This window comes from Netta rufina, assembly GCF_964035555.1.
Source record: "Netta rufina genome assembly, chromosome: 6".
Classification (NCBI taxonomy): Eukaryota; Metazoa; Chordata; class Aves; order Anseriformes; family Anatidae; genus Netta; species Netta rufina.
The window spans coordinates 19,633,868-19,639,867 of NC_140129.1; positions in this window are offsets into that span (position 1 = coordinate 19,633,868).

Sequence of the window (6,000 nt, forward strand, 5' to 3'; positions counted from 1 at the left end):
ACTCTTTTCGATAGGGCTGTTTAGATGTCAGACAAGAAAACAACTCCTTGATTTGTTTGCATGAGAATGAATCCTGCAGATAAAATTATATTGCGTAATAATTTTCTGCAGCTCCCCAGATACTTGTTAGAGTAGTCCAAAATTTAATTCAGCATCTCCCTATGAAATTGGATCTCTACTTTGTACTTCTGATTGCTTCTCTCAGCTCGATTAATGACATGGAAGCACTTGTTCTTTCTCTGAATAGTGTCTGGGTGTCTCCTGCCAGAGCAGTGAAGATCACCTTTTGCTGAGCTTATACATATATGCAGCAATAGCAGCCATAATGGGTGTTTCAGTGCACTGTGTAATATCTTCTTCCAAATTAAGGGGGCTTTGACACATCAGTCAGTTTCCTTTGCCTGTATTTGATTGCACACTTAAAATCAGCTGACTCAGATCAAGTGGTGCCTTGTAGCTTTAAACTCAGCAGTGGCTGTTGTCTATGTTAAGGGAATTCTTCTGTCACTGTAAATGAGAAAACAAGACTCAGACTAACACTGGCCTTGGAATTTCTTTGTAATGATCCTCCCTGAGAAACTTCAAGCTTTCTTGATTGTAAATAGGAAAACTTTTGAAGGAGTATGTGCACATGGCAGAGAGAACTTAAGAAAGTTTATTGAATAATTTCCAAAAATAAAGTGGAAAAAGATGATGTGTATCAAAACAGAAAGAAGCAAAGCAGTAGCGTGAGGTGACACAGTGCTTTAAGATTCTGAAGGCAAGCTGGAGATTGTACTTGGGACTAGGCAAAGTTCTGCATTGAGATATTGGAGGTCAACATCCTGAGATACTGAGACCACTTCATTGCCCCATTTCATGCTAATGTGTTTCAGGCTACTGTGTTGAGTATCTCTAATATTTGGCTTTTTATACTACATGCAGTAGATTCAATTTTCCTGTTTTTACAGGCATTGTTTACAGCAGTGTGCCCCAAAACGCCTTATGGATTCAAGCTGTCCCTGAATCAGTGTTGCAGAGGATGCAGTTTTGATCTTTTTCTCGAATATATGAACTATAGATGATACATCCTGGCATACATCTTTCAGACCAGACTGAAAGCATTCAGTTATAGACATTTCAATCTAAAAAAAAAGGGATAGAAATATAACATAGATGGGAAACAGAGGATATCTCAAAATGAGGTCATAATGGAGGACTTAAATTACACGTCTATTGAGACAGCAAAAGGACATGCTCAAAATATGCTGCAGTATCTGCATGCAGATACTGACTTTTACAAATATGCAACAAATATGGATTGTTTGTGAAAGCAACAGCAATAGGTCAAGATGTAACATAACAGAAATCAACTCTGCAAATATAAATATTTGTTATTAGTGGACAGTAACTGTTTCCTACTAAAACTGGCAAGAATGACGAATCCAACCCTCTCAATATTTACTGAAGAATTAGGAAGCTAATGAGAGAGAGTGCTGCAAAAAAACCCAACCTTGTGCATTCTAGAAAAACAAGCAAAGCTAGCATTGCCAGACCATAATGAAGAATACTCCAGTGTACTGAAAACTACTGGGCTGCAGATCCACCTACTTAAAATACACCAGTGCTTGCTACTGAACCAAGCAGTGACAAATATGAAATGAAAAATCCTGCATTGATTGAAGAATGTGCAGAATTCTTTCCCTTCTGTATTTTTTTGATTGTTAGTACTTCTATGAAACACTGCTGGATGGCCATTGAGCAGATTACAAGTAAGAGATGAATACGTCTGGTTTGATCTTTGAGCCTCTTTCATTAGGGGCAGGTAAGAGTCAATGTCATCTCTGCATACTGTAGCGTATTTTAATATCTGCTGTTATTCTCTGGGTTGGTTTGCAATTTGAGTCTTTAACTTATGACCTCTTTTTTCATTTAGCCTTTGATTACACCCCAAAAGAGTAGATTCACTTGAACTACAAAATCCCTGATTGTTGTGGTACTAATAAGCATTATGCCTACCGAGAGCTGCAGTAGAAGAGAAAGGGAGGCTTGACACCATCTTTTGTCTGTGTTAGAGCAAGAGGAGAGGGAAAGATGTCCAGGAATTGTCTTATCATCATATGCACATACGCAAGCATTTTTATTTATCTAATCTCCTGGCTGCTTTTTCAATGCCCGTCTTAATCCTTTGTTCTTGAAGTGAGCAAAAGAAAACTGTATGACAGGCATTTATTTTTTTTCTTTCTCAAGAGCAGCTAGTATCCCTTGTGTTGGGAAGAAAATGGGACCATGTGGAAAGCTAGACTTCAATTAACACATCAAAGGGCAGTTTGAGGGGTTTTGCCTAAAACTAACAGTTAGCTGAGTTGCGGGACTGTGGGAATTTTGTATTTTCCTATACGCTCGTGTGTTGCTTTTTTACCTCTCCTATTTCTCTACTTTTTCTTTCCTTCTCCGAAGGGGCTGAATGGAAAGCAGTATAATCTTGTTGAATATATTCTATGGTTCTTGCTGATGAATTAGATGAACAGCTGCTGGGAACAGTCTGGGAATACAATTTGGTGAAAAAAAGAGATGAGATACAAACAAATTCCCTTATGATGCCATTCATTCTATATGCAATATTATCCCAGAGGGGTGGAAGGATGGCAAGGCCTAAAATTCAATTTCAATTTGAGCTGGTTTTAAAAGAAGCAATTCTACATAAGCTGCACCCACAAAAACATGTATTTATAGGCACAAACTTCTACTTCGTAGGTAGAAATGGCACAGTTGTTTGTATACGTTTGTTCTTTGTATGCATAAGAGCTTACTTTTACAGGGACAACCAGTGTACTTTATTCTCAATATTTCCCAAACAGATATGTTAATTCTTACACTATAGAGTTCATATCTTTTCTGTGTGCTCTAAACAAGGTGTGGAGGGGAAAAAAGAAAAAAAAATAAATAAAGGCCTACATTTTAGCATACAGGATGATCAAAAATCAATTCTAGAAAATGAAAAGGAACTTAGTAGTATGTGTCAGTATTCCTGTAATGTCCTCCCAAACACGTTTCTGCATTGTAAAAATCCAGCATGCGATTGTGTGTTAAGATTGGAAATTAAAGCTAATCTCCTCCTCAGTTGCCTTTTGAATGTCATACAACAGCTAAGCAATGGGCATTTTGCTTTCTTGTCTTGCTGCTTCAGTAAATTCCTTCTCAGGTTCTCTTCAGCTAGCAGCATCTGGGAAACACACACAGAATTAAACATGCCTGTCCGAAGAAATGGGAGAGCCAAAGAATAACATTGATCTTGGATAAATTACCGTTTATTGTACTTCTGATAATTCACACTATTTTAGAAAGGTTGAACAGATTTTTGATGGGGATCTCGGTAATGTGGAACATGTTATGGCCTGTGGCCACACATCCCATAATTTGAACTAGACCTCTGTGTTTTAACAAGTTGTTTCCTTTTATCCCACTGTAGATCAGTATAACATAAGCCCAGGTAGTAGGAATTGGATGCATTTCTTTTCTTGATAGGTTGGGGCACCTGGAAAACCATACATTAGGCTCTGTATCTTTTGTAAACTACAAGCTTGGTCTGCGAAAGTAACCATTTTAGAGTCCTAGGAAAGTAAATCATTTTTAAATAAATATTTTATAATTTATTCTGGAACTGAATTGGTTTTGTGCTTGGATAATTGGGAGAAGCCTTCTTAGTAGTTATGAAAAATGGAGAAAGTATATATATATTTAAAGTAACTCTTAGAAATCATCTAAAAGCTTAATAGTAGTCATGGAGGCTGCAACACGAATGATGGTTTTGTTTCTTTAAAAGGGATTGCATTAGCTGTCAGGATGAAAGTGTCATCAGCTCAGCTGTAACTATAGCTTGACACTTTGTGCCTCTGTGCATGTGCATAGCTTGATATTATCTAAGTACGGGTAACAGTGATACCTAAGGCTACTGTGGATAAACATTGAAGGTTTCTGATGACAGCATCTTAAGCACAGGAGAAAAGCTCTTGTGTGGTTTGTGATACCATCATAACCCTGAGATGCTGACAGAGCTTCATTCACAGTTTTCCTGTGAGTTGCTTTTCATTATTTCTTGTATCACTTCTGTTTCCTGTTGAAAATCATAGGTATTTTTTTCTCTTTAAGTCCAGATTAAAGTTAAAAATCAAAATCAAAATACCTTTTACTGCCCTGCTTATTTTAAAATAATTAAAGATCTCAATTTTATGTATTGAAGGTTATAAAATGAATATTTTGGACAATACAAGTGTATTTTAAGAAACAATGCAATTAATCAAGAGTAATGTTTTATTTAGTTAAATTTATCACGGCATTATGATTTTTTGCTATGTGGTTAATCATATCACTCAACATGACAACCAACATCATCGTTATTAATAGAATATAGTGAGTACTGAATGGAGCCTTTGCAAAGATACATACGTGCAAGCTGGCTACAAATTGTAAGTAGCATTTGTCATTACAAAAATGTGGGTTGCATTTGTCTGTTTATTCTTGGGTTTTGTCATGTTTATGTTTTCATGTTGCTAGAATGAGTTTTCTTTATTTTTTCATTGTCCTAACTATTTCTTATTTTACATGGAAGTGTTCTTTATTTCACTAAGGTCTGGACTGCATCCAGTAGTTGTGCTGCCTAACCTACAGCAGCCAAGTGAAAGGAAACAGGTTATCTAGTACTGAAATCATTACGAGGTGGGGGGGGGGTGGGGGAGAAGAGAGGGGCAGAAAAAGCCCTTAAAAGGTCATCCAGTCCATCCCTGTTCTGAGGCAGGAAATGGGTAACTAGGTCATTCCTGACAGATGTTTCTGTAGGCTGCTGTTTAAAAACCACAAATGAAGGGGATTCCACAATCTCCATAAACCTATTCCATCTAATCTAGACTTTAAGTTGAAAGGTTTTTTTTTTTTTGTTGGCTTTTTTCCCCCATCTGGTCTACTCTTCATTGCTGCAAATTAAGCACTTATTTGTTATATTTCAGGTGGGAACAAAGAACTGTTGATCACTGCTTTCTGTATGATGCTTTTTAAAAGATGCATTTTCCCCCAGTCTTCTTTTTCTGAACTGACCAAGCCTCATTCCTTCAACCTTTCCTTGTAAGTCCTCTTTTCAAAAGAACTTATCATTCTTGTTGATTTCATTTCAACTCCATCCAAATTGTTTAAATTGTTCTCGGAGTGCATCGCCCAAAATTGCACAGAATACTCCAGCTGAGGCCTCAGCAGCCCGGAAGATTGCAAAATAATTAGGTCTTGCATCTCACATACTGTGCGCTTCCTAATACATCCTGGAATGAGAAATGTCTTTCTGCAGCATCATCGTGTTGTTGACTTGTATTTACTTGGAAATCTACTCTAACCTTCATATCATTTTCTGCAATCCTGTTGCCCCATTAAAGTGTCATTATATTATATTGATATGTTCTGTTTTATTTTTGTCATCAGTAGTATCTCTCTAGAATTTGTTGAAGTTAGACTGTTGCTCTAGATAAAATATCTAGATATTTTGAATTCTATTTCCAATGTGTTTGCAACCCCCTTCTAGATTTTTTTTATTTTTATTTATTTATTTATTTATTACAAATTTTACAGTTTACCTTCTGTTCTATTACCCAAGCTGTTAAATGAAAATTTGAATAAAATAGAATGGATGAGAAAACCCTGAAGGATGTTACTACTGTGCCATCCTGATTTGTCAGGAAACAGTTGATAAATACTGCTAGGGAGAAATATTTAACTACTTGTGTGTCAACTGTTACGTGATTTCATCTACTGCATTTTTTTGTATTGCAAGCAAAATTAAAGAAGACCAAACTAAGAGCTTTGCTAAATGACGGATACCACATTTGGTTCTTGCTTCTTATTCAACAGGGCCCTGTCTCAGAAGCAAATTAGAGTGGTTTGACACAACAAATTATTTTTAGATTACATTTTAATGTCTCATCGCTTAATTGTTTCTATTATATTATTGTCTCCATGCCTATACACTAACTGCCT